The following is a 16,433-nucleotide window of genomic DNA, read 5'->3' on the forward strand; positions in this document are numbered from 1 at the left end:
TCACAGGCCCTTCTCTAGCTACTGTGTGTATGAGTGTGTGCAGAATGAGGAGAGGTTCTGTTAGCAATAAAAACAAATAACTAAACAGTGGGAATGAAGAGAAGCAGACCTGTGACAAGCACTGTCAAAGGTGGCAAATTGTCATCTTTGTCTTCTCTGTTCCCTGCCACTCAGCACCATCACTTTGATTTCTTTCCTTTGGGATTCTTTTGATTACCTACCACGTTTATCTGGAAAAATATTCTTTAAAACACATTAGAAAGCATACAGATTTTAATAGGCTGAATAATGGCCACCTAAAACTATCAGGTTCTGATCTCTGGAACCTATAAATGTGACCTCATAAGGAAAAGGAATATCTGCAGATATAATTAAGGATCTTGACAAGAGGATTATCCTGTATTAACTGGATGGGCCCTAATCCAATCATGTGTATATTATAAGAAAGAGGCAAAAGAAAACTTGACACCCAGAGGAGAAGACAACATGACCACAGAGACAGAGGTTGGAGTGATGTGATGCTAACAGCTGCCAAAGCTGGAAGAGCCAAGGATGGTCTTCTCCCTTAGAGCCTTTGGAGGGAGCATAAACAGGCCAATACTTTGATTTTGGCCCAGTTATACTGTTTTTGGACCTCTGATCCCCAGAACTGTAAGGGAATAAATGGGTGTTGTCTTAAGCCACCAAGTTTGTGGTAAATTTGTTACAGAGACAGTTGGAAACGAATATGTATCTTAGGTGTAGCTGTTTAGTCGGCATTTTATCTTTTTTGAGCAAGGATATAACCAGTGTTTTCTAAACTACAAACCATTGATTTTCATCTTTATTTAAATGTGTTTATGTAGTCTTTCTCTATAAGGTAAGACAATTTAGCAAAAATATATAAGAATATCTTGTCTCCTTTGAGGTTCAGCTTAGATAACTTTGATATTACAAAAGTTGGAGAAAACAAACTGTCTGAATCAGAGACTTTGGAATAAGAATTTATAGAAACTAATGAAGAAAAACAAAACTTGGCCTCATAGGGAAAGAATGTCTTATGCAAATCTTTGTTGTTAGCCAAGTTCACATACCTAGGATACAAAACTCTGTTTCAGTGTTTGTTGGGGATTTGGAAATAGCTTGAGATAATCTAATTTAAAAGGGCTGGTAAATTCCTTTAGCTTTGTAGAATCTATTCCATATATGTCAGAGATATGCTTGTTGTACTGCAAAATACACTAGCACTGTGTGGCCTTCCTTGAAAAGGTAAATATTGCTGTTACATTTTATTCTTTCATATTCATTTTATTGGTGCATGCTAATGAACTGCAAAAATGTAGTGGTAATACTGCAAAGTCTACTGGTAAATTCTGGGAATTATCATAGATCAGTTCAAATGTAGTTCTAATTTTATGTACTACAAAACTATTAAATTATTAATTTCCATTCCTGCTACTGAATTTATATTTATTGTAAATGCAAACATATAATAGTAACCATTAATATTTTCTTTTCCCTAAAAAAATGTACTGGGTAGACAAAAGGATTCATAAGATTGTGGTTTGCTGATGCCATAGCAACATAGTCTTATATTGAGAGCATCATCTGTTACATTGCGAGTAGTTGTGGTCATGTGCTTAGAATCGACTTTCAGTTGCTAAAGTACATGGTGACATGATAGGATATGATTTATCCAGATGTTTACACAGCTGTCACAAAGAAATATTTTAGTGTGCTCATATGGCTTGAAATGTTATATATTTAAAGGATTGAGTTACTGTTATGACTTGGAATATTTAAGTAGCTTGAACTTCATGAGTAGGTTCAATGCCTGTTTTAAAAACAAAAATATGGATGGACAGAGACTAAAATCTCTGAATTATCTGATTGCCCTAGAGATGTTCTCTGATTGCAAAAATAAGAGATTAAAATGGTTCTATCTTAAAATATACTACTTGAGAAGTGATTGTTTCTTTGTTTTTATCATATTTTTGAAAAGAATACTTCCCAGAATAGTTTTAATAGTAAACCATAGCAAAATATAGGACGTTCAAACACGCTGGAGGCAAATTCAGTGCTGGAAATAGTATGAATGGTAGTGTACTACTCAGAGTTCTCCAGAGAGATGGAGCCAATAAGAAGTTAGTAGGGAAGGGCTACAGAACAGATGAATGGGTCTGAGGTTGTCTGGTCCTCTCTAAAGAGGGGTACTGGTTTCAATATACACGTTTAAGTCATACAGATCCCCAAGTGAGTGGTAACCACTGATCTCTGATAGAAGCTCCCTGCCTTCCTCTCAGTTCTTAATTGGAACACTAGTATAGCTGGGCACCCTCTCTGTTCCTGTCCAGAGGTGGGTCTCTTCACTTAGCTATGCAGAACAGTAAAATATGTTTATTCTTACCATGGTGTGCTGCGTAAAATTGCTTGTAAATTCTCTGATAAATTCTAGTAGTTTTCAGAGATTAGTTAAAATGTAATTCTAGCTTCATACCCTATAGCACTTTTTTAAACTTGATACTAAATTTATGCATTTATTGTATTGCAAACATAATAGGGAATCATTAATCTTGTCTTTTTCTTTAAAAATGCTACTGGAAAACAAGAGGATTTATAAGATCATAGTTTACTGATCCATTTTAAAAGCCAACTGGCTTCCCAGATCCGAGGAAATGGAGCAAATCAGGCCCATCCCTTCCCACCCATGTACCCACCCCATTTTGTTCCACCAGATTAAATGGTTCAAACTGCAAGCAATATGGTTATTCAAGGTCTTGTCCTGAAGGAAGACTGTAATGGTGAAGAAGGGATAAATAGGGGAATTATAGCTGACTTAAGTACACTTAGTTCCTTTACCATCAGTGAGAAGCATGCTTCTATACTTAGACCTTCCATAAGAGGTTTCCTTTAAGGACACCTCTCCTTCCTTCCCCATTCTTTCCTTCTTAAAGCTACCCTGAGAGTCTTCAGACTCTCACTCCTTCTTTTAGAAACCATCAGGTGTGTCCTCAGAAGCATGTGTCACACCTGGCATCCTTCTTTCCTGCTACAAAATGAAGCCCTCAGTCATTAGCCAGATGTTCTATTTCTTCAGGCCTATGAGGCAGGTTAGAGGATGTTGAGAAGGTAAATTCAGGTGGATTATGATATGACTGCAGGAACCTAATTCCAGTGCAGTTTCCTTTCCAGCGAGAGTTGCGTCATGGTTGGTTCCTTTTATGAAATCCCCTGTGATATAAGGATACCTTGCAAAGAGAAGAATATTTTTTTCTTTGAACACAGCACAGTTGAAACCCAGGATTGAATTTGTCTCCCATCAGCATGTTTTGGGGCTCATCATTTAGAATAATCAGACCTACTCATTCCCACTATCCATTGGTAGCAGGTAAACATGCCCATGACTGAGCACAAAGTTTGCGCTGCCTGGGAACTGCCTGTTCACAAGGGAATTCACACTCCTTGTCAAGGCTCATTCATTTTGCTACCAGAGAGGGATGGGGCCAGCTGTCTTGTGTCGATTTGGATTCAATTCCTTTTGATTCTGTGTCCACTTCTAATGAAAGAGCAGTGGGTGGAATTTTGCCAGTTCACCCCTTATAAATGCAGCTTGGAAATCACAGGTGCAACATGGCTGTGCAGGTGAGAGTGGAGAGCCTGTGTGAGGCACACACACACACACATATGCACACACACTACTGCTCTTGTTTTCTGCAGACTCAAGACTAAGCTTTTGGAGAAATCTCACAGATCTAATATGATATGGAAAAGAGATGTGGAGCAAACCGAGTGAACCTTACCTAGAGGAAATGAAAGGAAAAGAAGTTGAAAGAAGGAAATGAAAGAGTTAAAACAGACGCTAATCTTTATTCTTGCAAAATTGAAGGAATTATTATGCTGCAAAAACCAATAAGAAACACAGTAGAGCCTATGATTTTACCTGATTTCTTGCTTGTAATTTCACCTTGTTCTCTGTCAAGGCAATTAGAAATCAATAAGAAACCCAGTAGAGCCTATGATTTTACCTGATTTTTTGCTTGTCCTTTCACCTTGTTCTCTGTCAAGGCAATTAGAAATCAATAAGAAACCCAGTAGAGCCTATGATTTTACCTGATTTTTTGCTTGTCCTTTCACCTTGTTCTCTGTCAAGGCAATTAGAAATCAATAAGAAACCCAGTAGAGCCTATGATTTTACCTGATTTTTTGCTTGTCCTTTCACCTTGTTCTCTGTCAAGGCAATTAGAAATCAATAAGAAACCCAGTAGAGCCTATGATTTTACCTGATTTTTTGCTTGTCCTTTCACCTTGTTCTCTGTCAAGGCAATTAGAAATCAATAAGAAACCCAGTAGAGCCTATGATTTTACCTGATTTTTTGCTTGTCCTTTCACCTTGTTCTCTGTCAAGGCAATTAGAAATCAATAAGAAACCCAGTAGAGCCTATGATTTTACCTGATTTTTTGCTTGTCCTTTCACCTTGTTCTCTGTCAAGGCAATTAGAAATCAATAAGAAACCCAGTAGAGCCTATGATTTTACCTGATTTTTTGCTTGTCCTTTCACCTTGTTCTCTGTCAAGGCAATTAGAAATCAATAAGAAACCCAGTAGAGCCTATGATTTTACCTGATTTTTTGCTTGTCCTTTCACCTTGTTCTCTGTCAAGGCAATTAGAAATCAATAAGAAACCCAGTAGAGCCTATGATTTTACCTGATTTTTTGCTTGTCCTTTCACCTTGTTCTCTGTCAAGGCAATTAGAAATCAATAAGAAACCCAGTAGAGCCTATGATTTTACCTGATTTTTTGCTTGTCCTTTCACCTTGTTCTCTGTCAAGGCAATTAGAAATCAATAAGAAACCCAGTAGAGCCTATGATTTTACCTGATTTTTTGCTTGTCCTTTCACCTTGTTCTCTGTCAAGGCAATTAGAAATCAATAAGAAACCCAGTAGAGCCTATGATTTTACCTGATTTTTTGCTTGTCCTTTCACCTTGTTCTCTGTCAAGGCAATTAGAAATCAATAAGAAACCCAGTAGAGCCTATGATTTTACCTGATTTTTTGCTTGTCCTTTCACCTTGTTCTCTGTCAAGGCAATTAGAAATCAATAAGAAACCCAGTAGAGCCTATGATTTTACCTGATTTTTTGCTTGTCCTTTCACCTTGTTCTCTGTCAAGGCAATTAGAAATCAATAAGAAACCCAGTAGAGCCTATGATTTTACCTGATTTTTTGCTTGTCCTTTCACCTTGTTCTCTGTCAAGGCAATTAGAAATCAATAAGAAACCCAGTAGAGCCTATGATTTTACCTGATTTTTTGCTTGTCCTTTCACCTTGTTCTCTGTCAAGGCAATTAGAAATCAATAAGAAACCCAGTAGAGCCTATGATTTTACCTGATTTTTTGCTTGTACTTTCACCTTGTTCTCTGTCAAGGCAATTAGAAATCAATCTTCAGTTAAGAATCTTGGAATAATTGTTAGCATGCACGTGATGTTATTATTAATAATTTATTGACTGTCTTTAATGATCACAGTTCCTCAAGTTATACTTCGTTGTTCAGATTTTAATCTTTGCTTTACCTCTGTTGCCCTTTTCCTGGCTTCTGCTAATCCCACTATTGAGTTCACTACAGGTAAGAGAAGTTCAGTATTCTTAAAGAAGAACAGTGTATTGAGGATGGGATTTTATGAAGTAAGTGTCTTATCTCTGTGTCAGAGCATGTTGGTTTACGTAGTGATCTCCAGTACTTAAGGTTAGACAGGATCTAGCACATCATCTACCAAGTGTGTATAAACTTTGTAGAAGAGCACAATTTTCCTTTGAAACGTTTGGCTTTCTATATCCCCAAAATATAAAAACGAATTAGGTTGGGGGGACTGGAAAAGAAATATGCTTATAAAATCTAAGGCTCAGAGAAGCCCATGAAAAAGAGCAAGTTCACATTGAGGTTAATGGAAGAATTGTGGTTCAGCATTGTCCAAGAAGAGCAGATCTGCCAGCGAGTACTGAGGACCGGGAACCCAGCTGTGGGATCTGGTCATACTGGGGGACAGTGCCTCAGAGATCTCTTCAGAATAAATGACATTTTTCTTTTTCCCCATAAGCTAGGAGTCCTTGACAGTAGCAGGACTCATTTGGAGTGAGGTACTTAGAAACCAGCTTTAAAGAATTCAAAACAGAAAGTGGAAGAAGTATGTGAGCAGTGGATTCAGTGAGCTTGGAGGTAATTGAAAAAGCAAATATACTAAAGGTCAAAGAAAAATGAGGCCAGTTGTCTGAGGGCTCTGAGAATTAGCTCTTAAGGGAAGAAAAGTAAGGGACCAACAGTTGGGATGGCAAACAGGCAAAAAGACAAAACAAACAAAACAAAAAACCCACCGTGGTTTAAAAATTAGTCACAGTGGAATATAAAGCGAGGATAAAAGAGAAGAGGATATTTCTCAGGGTATGGGAGAGCTGAAGCCACCACTGATGGGCATTCTTCTTCTGAGAATGAATTTATACCAAATACATACCTTTTAAAATAATAGGCAAAAATCTTAGGTAGCCTATTTGCATTTACACTATAAAACTCTGTCTCCCAAACAGTGTCGTGCAGATTATTGGTGGTTAAATCTCTAACTCATGTGAGGGATTTGGAGATCAAGTATTTCCTGAATCCCTACTATTTGCTAGAGAGATGCTGGTGTATGCCCTCAAAGAAGAAAAGATATGGAAAACACACATAGGAAACAAACCTTGATGAACTTTCTTTAAGATTATCTCATCTACTCCTTAGAATATGTATGAAAGAGTATTATTGCCCCATTTCATAAAAGAAACTGATATTCAAAGAAGATGTCTAATTTCCTCCGAGTTCATATAATCAGTGAATGTTAACCTTGCTCCTCCCAAAACTCCACCCTACCTCTATTAGGCTGTGATTTACAGTAGAGGTAAGAAACAGAATCTATAAGGGCATAGGAATTCAGAAGAGGGTGAGATTGAAGAACAGAGGAAGCCTTCATTGAGGAGATAGACATTTTCTATTGAAGGGGTCCTGTTTAGACAAGGGGAGGGCTTTGAGTGTAAAAATAAGGCTTATTATCTAGAAGTGTACAAAATGTAATTGATTAAAGTATCTTGGATTTAAGTGTTTGCTAGATATTTTGAGAAGTAGAAATTGTGAAATATAGCCAGGGCTTAGATAACTTTAGACCATCAAGAACCATTTAAAAATGTGGCTCCTAACTGTTCACTCACAGCCAAAAGATATTTTAGGATTAAAACCAATCTCAAGTTCTAAAACATTTATTAATCATTTAGACTTTATACTAAATTATCTTAAAAAGCTGGAACTCAAATAAAATCACTTTTTAATCTGGCTCCTCTGTACAATATTAAGGCAGGCTATAATTTAGTAAATAAACACCTGTGAAAATTGCACTGCAACCTCTATTAATATGATTTAAACCATGTTGCATGCTCTCCTGAGATATGCCAGATTAATGAATTTTCCAAGCCTTGGTGGAAAATGACCTGCTGAAAATGAAAGTGGGATTCATAACTAAAAGCAGCCCCAAAGCAGCTAATCTTAACCCCATTTTACAAATAACGAAAATGGAAATAGGTTAAAGGTAGGTCATATTTATTTTAGATTACATCACATCCTTATCACATCCACATTTGAGCACTAATAAAGGTTTTCTTTGGTTTCTGTTTCTTTATTATTTCAAATTATATTACATTCAAGTGTGTGTGTGTGTGTGTGTGCTTCCTGTTTGTGCTCTAAATGACATATTGGGATGACTGGCCCAGATCTGGCATTCTGAGTTCTGTGCCAACAAAAATGTCAAGTGCATTTGCCTTTTAATTAAATGCAGTGCCTGGATTTTAATATTCCAGATTTTTCCCTGAAGAAGAGACTTTCCTGATCTTGTAGTTTATAGGAGAAAAAAATATCACTGACATTATCATGAAGCTTTCTTCCCCCAACAACACCAGATATCTACATTATCACTTTATAAACATTTCACTTTAAGGTTCAGGTTTAGTTGTTCTGTAGCCTAATTTTATAAACACTTTGTGTGTATATGTGATCCAGCGTTGTTTGTTTTGACTTATTTCTCAGTAATCTTCAGCTCAATCTACTTTATTCTTAATAGGCCACTACTACTTGGGTGTCCTACACATAATAATTAGTATGTGGAAAGTGTAGTTCCTTATCATTTACACTTTCCTTTCCACTTCCTGTACCTTTGGCATAAATGTTGGCCAGCTCATTATTCCCCAGGGTCATAGCATTATATTATTGGTCTTCTTATTTTTTTTACTTCCCCAAGTTAATTTTAATTCACTCTACTGTTATTCGTTGATCACATTCGTTGTATTACTTGAGGTTTAAAAAAATAACATTTTTTTAAAATCAGGTAGACAGCTCTATAATCTCTGAACCCCCTTTAATACCTAGTACAGAGAAAAGGTATTCAAAACATTTTGCTACTGATATGGTACACTCTTCCTTTTGTCAGTAAAAAGCCACACTATCTACCTCCAGGTTTTGTTCAGAGAGATCGTCCCTCACCTTTGAATCTAAAGAGGTCACCATGGTCTTCTGCCTCATCCCCTATTTTAATTCTCAGTGTAGAACTTCTCACTATCAGATGATGCTTATTTACTTGCGTCTCATCTGCTTCACAACACAGGGATGTAGATTGCATGAGAGCAGAGATATTCTCTGTCTTGTTCAGTGGTGAATCTTCAGAGCTTAGAACTGTGCCAGGTACATGCCAGGGACAACAGTTAATTCATTTATTAATGAAAGGAAGGAAAACCATGCCTTCTTCATGGATTTAAGATTCCATTCATCCATCTATCTACTCATGACTGATTTTTTCTAGAAAGGATTTGGTTTGACTGCCAATTTATTTGTACTTTTATCTCTCCAACTTTACTCCTTTCTTATGTTTAGGTAGTGATTGAAGTTGATACCTCTCTGATCTCTTTCTCTCACTCTCGCTCTCTCTTTGAGTTCGTAGTGGCAAAAAATATTCCTAAAATAGGTGGCTAATCACATTTCTCCCAAGTGAAAGTGCTAAATAGGAGTCAGGAAGCATGAACTATATTTTTAATTGTGTCAATAACTAATACTGTGACCATGAAAAAGCCATTCACCTCTTCTGAGTTTTTTCCTTATCTAAAAATCAGAGTTGGGCTTTGATGTTGAATAATTCTAAGAAATGTTTTAGGATGTCAGAAAACCAGATACAGTTCTATGCCCCTATTCAGGACCCCTGGTTTTTCCTCTTTTTAGTACTTGGCATATTCTGCTAATAAGTACAATTATTTAAGTACTTATCATTTTGCTTCTAGATTATATACTCTCTAAAGGAAGAGCATTTGTTCATCTTTCTGGTTTTTAGCCTAATACAGTCTTTTGTACCCCTGAGGTATTCGACAAATATGGGATGTGGTAAAGAGTAATGTTAATAACTCTGTACTTTTAGAAATTAGACTTCTCTCCATTTGATGCTATTTATTTGAACACGTATTAGCTATGGTTCAAAAATCTAGATTTGGTAAAAGAGTTTCATCTGAATTTAATTATGTTTTATTTAATTATTACACTTACTGAGACCTTATGTACCAAGTATTGTCCTAAGGACTTTATGTATTTTAGCACATGTCATCTTTCCATCGACCTAGAACCTAGGTATTTTTATCATTTCTATTTTACTGATAAGAAAACTTAGGAATGCCGTGGTTAAATAACTTACTCAAGATTACCCAGCTAGTGAGTGGCAGAGCGGGGACTGAAACCAAGATCAATTGTTTTGTTATAACAAAAATATAGAGCTGGTACTTTTGAGGGGTGCAGAGATGGTCTGAGCCCTATGTCACCTCATGGTTACTGGCAGAAGCTGATGCAAGTTCTCTTTTTTAGATGAAAGCATGATCAATTTAGGTCTGCAGGATTCTCACAGACTAACATAAAGCAATTAACTCACAATCAGAGGTCCCCAAGCATTCATGAAAGTAATTCACTGTGAGGGATATAGCAGAAAAAACAGATCTTAATTCCCAGAGGACTGCAGGGATTAGGGTTGTCAAGTACAGAATACAAAAGAGCTAAAGGCTGTGTACAAAATATATAAAGAAACAAAAGTGCAAATCATAAAGATTAGCAAGATACTATCAAGAGTTACTAAACAAAGAACCATTTGCAAAGAACCAAATGGAACTTTTAGGAAGAGAAGCACAATTGTTCGAATTGAAAAATAAGCTTTTTGCTGTGGCTGGACTACTGTGACAGCAGCTTTAACAGAAGTGAAGGGATCATTTATCAGCTGGACCTTAATCTGAAGAAGTTACCCGTAGCAAAACATAAAGACCAGTCAAGATACTTCAGAGGAAAAGGACTAGGCATGGAAACATGCCCATCATATATTATAACATACTATGGAGCTATAGTACTTAAAACAGTGTTATGTCAGTACAGAATATTGCCTCTTGGGAAATAATGGAAAATCTGGAAACTGAATTCCTCCGTTTATATAATTTGGATATAGGACAAAAGTGGTTTTGTAGATCATTGGATCAGTTGAAAACTTGTCCACAGATAACTGGATATTTATGTCAGGTGGAGGGACCTGAAATACCTTCCTACTGTATACTATACTCAGAGAGCAATTCCAGATAGAGCCAGGGTTAAATATGTAATATACAGTTTTAAAACTTTTAGAGAAAAAAGAAGAGATTATTTTTACAAATTCAAATAAATGGTTAATATATTTGACTTCACTAAAATTAAGGACTGCTATTCATCAAGATACTATATTTAAAGTGAAAGAAATGTCACCCACTAGAAGGTATTTGCAACACTTATAACTGAAAATGGATTAGTGTTCACACATAAAGTATTACTGTAAACAGATAAGAAAAAGATGAAACCCAAATGGAAAGAATGGGTTAAAGTTGTACACCAAGCATTTCAGAAAAGAAGTACGTATAAATATTTCAAACAAGTATCTCAAAGATGATTTTAGTAATCAAATGCATATTAGATATCATTTTCTAGCACTAAATTGGCAAAAATTACAAAAGTCTGATAATACAAAGTTTTAAGATGTAATTTAAACAGAGTTTACATACACTGCTATGGGTATGTTAAATCAGTAACCATTTGGCATTACCTTGTAAGGTGGAATATTTGCAATCATAATAATAGTTGCAGTCAAAATCTGCTGGATGCAATCCAAGGGAGCACAGTTTGCCAAACCCTGGACTAGATCGAGGAGTATTTCAGTATTTGGGGAATGGCTGATGCTTTTAACTGATTCGGGTTGTAAGATACCCTAAGGCAGTGGTTCCCAACCTTTGTGGCACCAGGGACTGGTTTCGTGGAATACAATTTTTCCACGGATGGGGTGGGGTGAGGGGTTGGTTTAAGAGGTAATGCAAGCAATGGGGAGCTGCAGTTGAAGCTTCACTCCCTTGCCCGCAGATCACCTCCTGCTGGGCAGCCCGGGTGGGTTGGGGGCCCCTGCCCTAAAGTAATTGTCAGTAGATGAGATTGAAAAGGTTGATTAGAGCCTCGTATTGAAAGGCCTTATATGCCATACCAAGAACATTTGCCATTCCTCTTGAATGGAAAGCAGTTAAAGGAGTCATTTAATCACATTTGCATCTTAGAAAACTCATTTTGGTGGCAATATAGAAGATAAATCTGAGGAGCCCTACATGGGAAGCAGAAAGGCTTAGTGAGAAAGCAGGATGACTGGGTCTTGATCTGAGGCAGTGAGAAGATGGAATGGAGAATTAAGGACAGATTTCAGAGGTAACTTGGTAGACAGACTCCACTGTGTTTAAGAAGTAAGAGAACACAGTAAGTCTCTACTTTACCCAATTAAATAAGTTGAAATGGGAAGCTTAATGGAAAATCCATATGTAAAATTAAATATTTGCCCTTCATTAAATTACTGTGAAATAAAAAATAATATTTTACATGGTTTTTGACTTTTAAGTACATTCCTGAAATGTGATACCTATTTCTTTTGCTTTTTCAAAAAGTATTTCTATTATTTCTTCAGGATTTTATATAACATTTTGAACTATGGCTTTAAAAACAAATTCAGAGAATCTAAGACTACAAAAAGTTGCCTTAAGCAGTGTGAAATTAAGTTTAAATATTTGTAATATTAATCTATACTTTAATTTCATAGTTGTTTAAAGCCTCCATAGACTTCTGCACTGTTATTTTCCACATCAGAAATTTTCAGATAATACCCATATCTTTATTAAACAAGAACAAAAATTATATTCTAGTTAATTATTTAAAGAAAATGTGTGACATATAGCTGTTTTCCCTTTTCACCAATATAAAACTCTGACAGACCCTGTGTTTTATTCAATAATCTAAGACAAGTTTCATAAGATCATATGACATGATGAAGCAAGTGACTTCAAAGAATCCCTGAGTTAAATAATGCATGTTTCAAGATGCCCTTAAGGCTTAGACATCCACTGTGGCAGACTATTTAATTAATAACATGCACTTTACAAAACTCATCATTATATATTTATACAATAGACTGCTAAGATTTTTTTAAAACTTTTTCAGTAATGTCAGTTCCCCTATTCATAATTTTTAGTTTTTATATGATAGGCCCAAAGGGCTAACATCTAGGCCATCTCTACCCAGGGCAGCAGCATCTACTTCTGCTTTCCACTACGAGTGTTTCAGTTTATAAAAAATATTTCCCGTCATTATGTCACGTACTATTTCTAAAAGCTATATAACATAGGCACTGTTATTATTTTTACTTTCTGATGAGATATTAACTCTAAGAGATGCTAACTTGCTATTGCCACACAGCAAGTAAGAGAAGGAGCTAAGAATTAAAATAGAGTCTTGCTGATATCAAATCTCCTGTACTTCGCATGATGCTGGAATTTCCCTGCACTTGGGTTTGGTGGTAGATGTGGCAGACGGTAGAAAAGGTTAGCCTTGTGAAAGAATGGCTAGCAGAAGGGGTCGAAATTTCTAGAGACAATTTAGAAATGTATGTACCAAGTTCGTCTTATGCCAACACCCAGAAAAACAAGATATATGTCTGGTCAAATATATCCTTGTGTTTTTTTAAAAAGACAACTGATTTTCTTTATGCCATTACAATCAACCATAGGCAGGTTTAGTTTTATTCTCTCATTTATGCAACCAATACTGTGTACTGTTGCTCCTTTCCAGGTCCTACTGGAAATACAATGGTAAGCAAAATAAGCATGGCCCCTGCTTTAATGAACTTTATTTTAACGGCTGTGGGAAGCCGTTGGAGGGTTCTAATTAGTGGAGTGACATGGTACAGTCTTAGAAAGACTATGTGCTGCAATGTTGGTTTTGATGTGGACTAGGCTTAGAGAATGCAGTCAGGGAGATAAGACCGGTGGCAGCTGTAATTTGGGTGAAGGATGATGTTGACCGGAGTTAAGGCAGTAGCAGTGGGGATGGAAAAAGTAGAGACAGGAGATATTTAGGAAGTAGTAGTACTTTGCAACTAATTGTATGAGGAAAAAAAAGTCAAGTGATTATACATGCCAGTTTGCCCAGGACAATTCTAGTTTTTGCCTTTTGTCCTGTCATAATTATTAAGAGTATCCCCCTTTACTTTCAAAAGCATTCCAGTTTGGATGATATGTTAATCCTAGAGATAAGGAGAGGAAGATTCAAGAATGATGCTCAGGTTTCTGGCTTTGAACACTATGTAGAAAGTTGTGTCATTTTCTGAAAGGTGACACACTAGGGAAAGAACCGGTTTGAGGGTAAGATTATGAGTTCAGATTTGGATATAGTGTGTTGAAGGTGACTTTCCTACGTTGAGGTGCAGACATGTAACAAGAATCAGATGACTATATGGGTCAGCAGTTCAGGTTGGAGGCCTTAGTTAGAAATATGTGAATACGGCATCTCTCTCTCTCTCAAAATATCTTATTGTATGTACCCTTCTTCTTTCAGTGATGTGAGACGATAAAATGCCCACCTGATGAGATGATGTGAGGTAAATGACATAAGCATTGTGTCCTAGTGTTAGGCTACTACTATTGACCTTCTAACGATGTATCAGAAGTAGGATCATCTGCTTCAGGTGATCCTGAATCATGGAGCCATGACGAAGTTGATGGTTGGATGTCAGGAGCAGATGACGTGATGGTTGGGGATCCTGGGTGGGAAGGATTGGGATGGTGCAAGATTTCATCATGCTACTCAGAACAGTATGCAAGTTAAAACTTATGAAGTGTTTATTTCTGGAATTTTCCATTTAATATTTTTGGACCACAGTTTACCACAGGCAACTGGAACTATGGAAGGTGAAACTGGTTAAGGGGGGACTACTGTGTATTGATTTGAGAGTGACCAGCATGGATGGCAACTGAACTGACAGAAGTGGATGAAATTATCAAGCCAGAAAGTATGGAAAACTGTGTCAAGAGGTTCAAGTTGTCGCTGAGGAACTCAAAGCAGCACCCAGTTTTAAGGGAAACAAGGGAGGGACTCACAAAGGAGATCTGGAAAGGAAAAGCTAGAGTCATAGGAAAACTGGGAGATGGCCAAGTAATGGAAGCCCTAGGAAAGGAGTGTTTCAAAGAGAGAGTGGATAGCAATGTCAGATGCTATCAAGAGGTTGCATGAAATAAAAGTTGTACATTGAACTCAGTAACCAGTAAGTCATTAGAGATGGTGGTGATGGTGGGTTGGTGGCATTGGGAGACATAAGCCTGATTATAGGATTTTAAGTAATGATTGGAAAGTGAGTGTGAACAATTTTTCAGAATTATAACTGAAGAGGAAAGAAAGCATTAGTGAAATACCTGGAGAATATGCAGAATTTACAGGACGATGGTGTCTCTAAAGCCGCTGTGAGATCACCTAATATATTGTACTTAGAGGCTTCTATCTCTCATATCCATCATGAAGATGCATTGCATTTGTATGATTGCAGCTATTATGTAATTTTAATTTTTAATTAAATTTATGTATTTTTAGGTATTTGTATATTTTTTACCTAAATGGTTTAGGTAAATTCCTTTTAAGTAGTGGGAGCAAGGACACAATTTATAAAGTTGCTTTAACTATTTTTGCCAAAAAAATGCATCTCATAAATTTGCTCCATAAAAGTAAAATACTGCCTTAGTTTTTTTCCCACTGTCCAAAAAATTATGCTGCTCTAGGCTTCAGAACACTGGGAACTCTTTGAATATTCTTTGGCAGATAAAAAAAGTAAAGATTTATGGCAAAGGAAAGCATTTCTGGAAAAGGTGCTCCACATTGCCTTTGTGTACGTGCATAAATTGTAAACGGGGTTCAGGGGTGCAGTCACTATAATAGCTTTTTGCTCTCTTTGAAGAAAATAGAAAATGCTCACTTAGGGGCTACTGCTTGTGTTTCCATTAATGAATCTTCTAAGGTTGAATGATTTTAAATAGGATATTTATGTTCCTTGGTTTAGCAGAGCAAGAAGTGGGAGAAATACATGTGATTAAGGTATCTAATGTAATAAATTTATACAGACATTTAATAAAAATGCTGTTAGTAATAGTAATAATAAGTCATAGCTAAAGACTTTGAGGAGGATTCACAATCAGGGGAAAACAACCACCAAATCATATGTTCCTGGAGAATTTGATTAGCCTTCAATGCTCAAGATTTATAATGATTTGAAGCATTGACGAACAACTCTTTTGCACCAGAGTTGTAATCATGACAAACAAGCAATCTTACCCAACTCAAATGAATGAACTTGGTGTTTTTTTCTTTCTTAACCACTTGGTAAATATTAATTGAAGTCCATTGTTTTACAAGTACATATATTCTATGACTTTAAAGTAGTAACACTGTTTTACATAATAGATTATAAATGTTTCACTACTTTGCACCTTGAATACACCTGCAAGGTTATCAGTATCCTTGGTCAGAAGTTTACTTTTAGATTTGGCTTTTCTTTTCTGGAAATATGTTTAGATTAATTTATTAGCAAATCTATATTATTTAGTGGGACTTTAAAAAAATTCTTCATCTTCTGTATTTGAAATTGTTTAGCCATCACCTACATGTCACTTTTGTTATATAATAATTAATCACAGTTAGTATTAAGGCTGGATGTTCGTACTTCGTGATGATAGTCCATTTTGCACCTGTGTATATTGTGAGGGTTGTCTGCTTCTGGTGGAGCTTAGCAGTTCTGAAGATTCTTATGAAATATAACATACGCTACTTACAGCATAATATGTTTGTAAAGTTATTCCATAATAGCATGTGTTTAATTGAATTAAAATGTTATATTAAAAATATATTTCCCGGGCTTCCCTGGTGGTGCAGTGGTTGAGAATCTGTCTGCTAATGTAGGGGACACGGGTTCGAGCCCTGGTCTGGGAGGATCCCACATGCCGCGGAACAACTGGGCCCGTGCGCCACAACTGCTGAGCCTGC

The 16,433-nt window shown here is 36.5% G+C and overlaps 1 protein-coding gene across 2 annotated transcripts in view; it reads left to right on the forward strand.

The window, feature by feature from the left end:
- Nucleotides 1-16,433, forward strand: part of PTPRK (protein tyrosine phosphatase receptor type K) — a 564,516-nt gene that overhangs the window by 503,110 nt on the left and 44,973 nt on the right. The window lies entirely within an intron of this gene.

The sequence above is a fragment of the Neophocaena asiaeorientalis genome, unplaced genomic scaffold, assembly GCF_003031525.2.
Source record: "Neophocaena asiaeorientalis asiaeorientalis breed wild unplaced genomic scaffold, Neophocaena_asiaeorientalis_V1.1 scaffold5, whole genome shotgun sequence".
Lineage (NCBI taxonomy): Eukaryota > Metazoa > Chordata > Mammalia > Artiodactyla > Phocoenidae > Neophocaena > Neophocaena asiaeorientalis.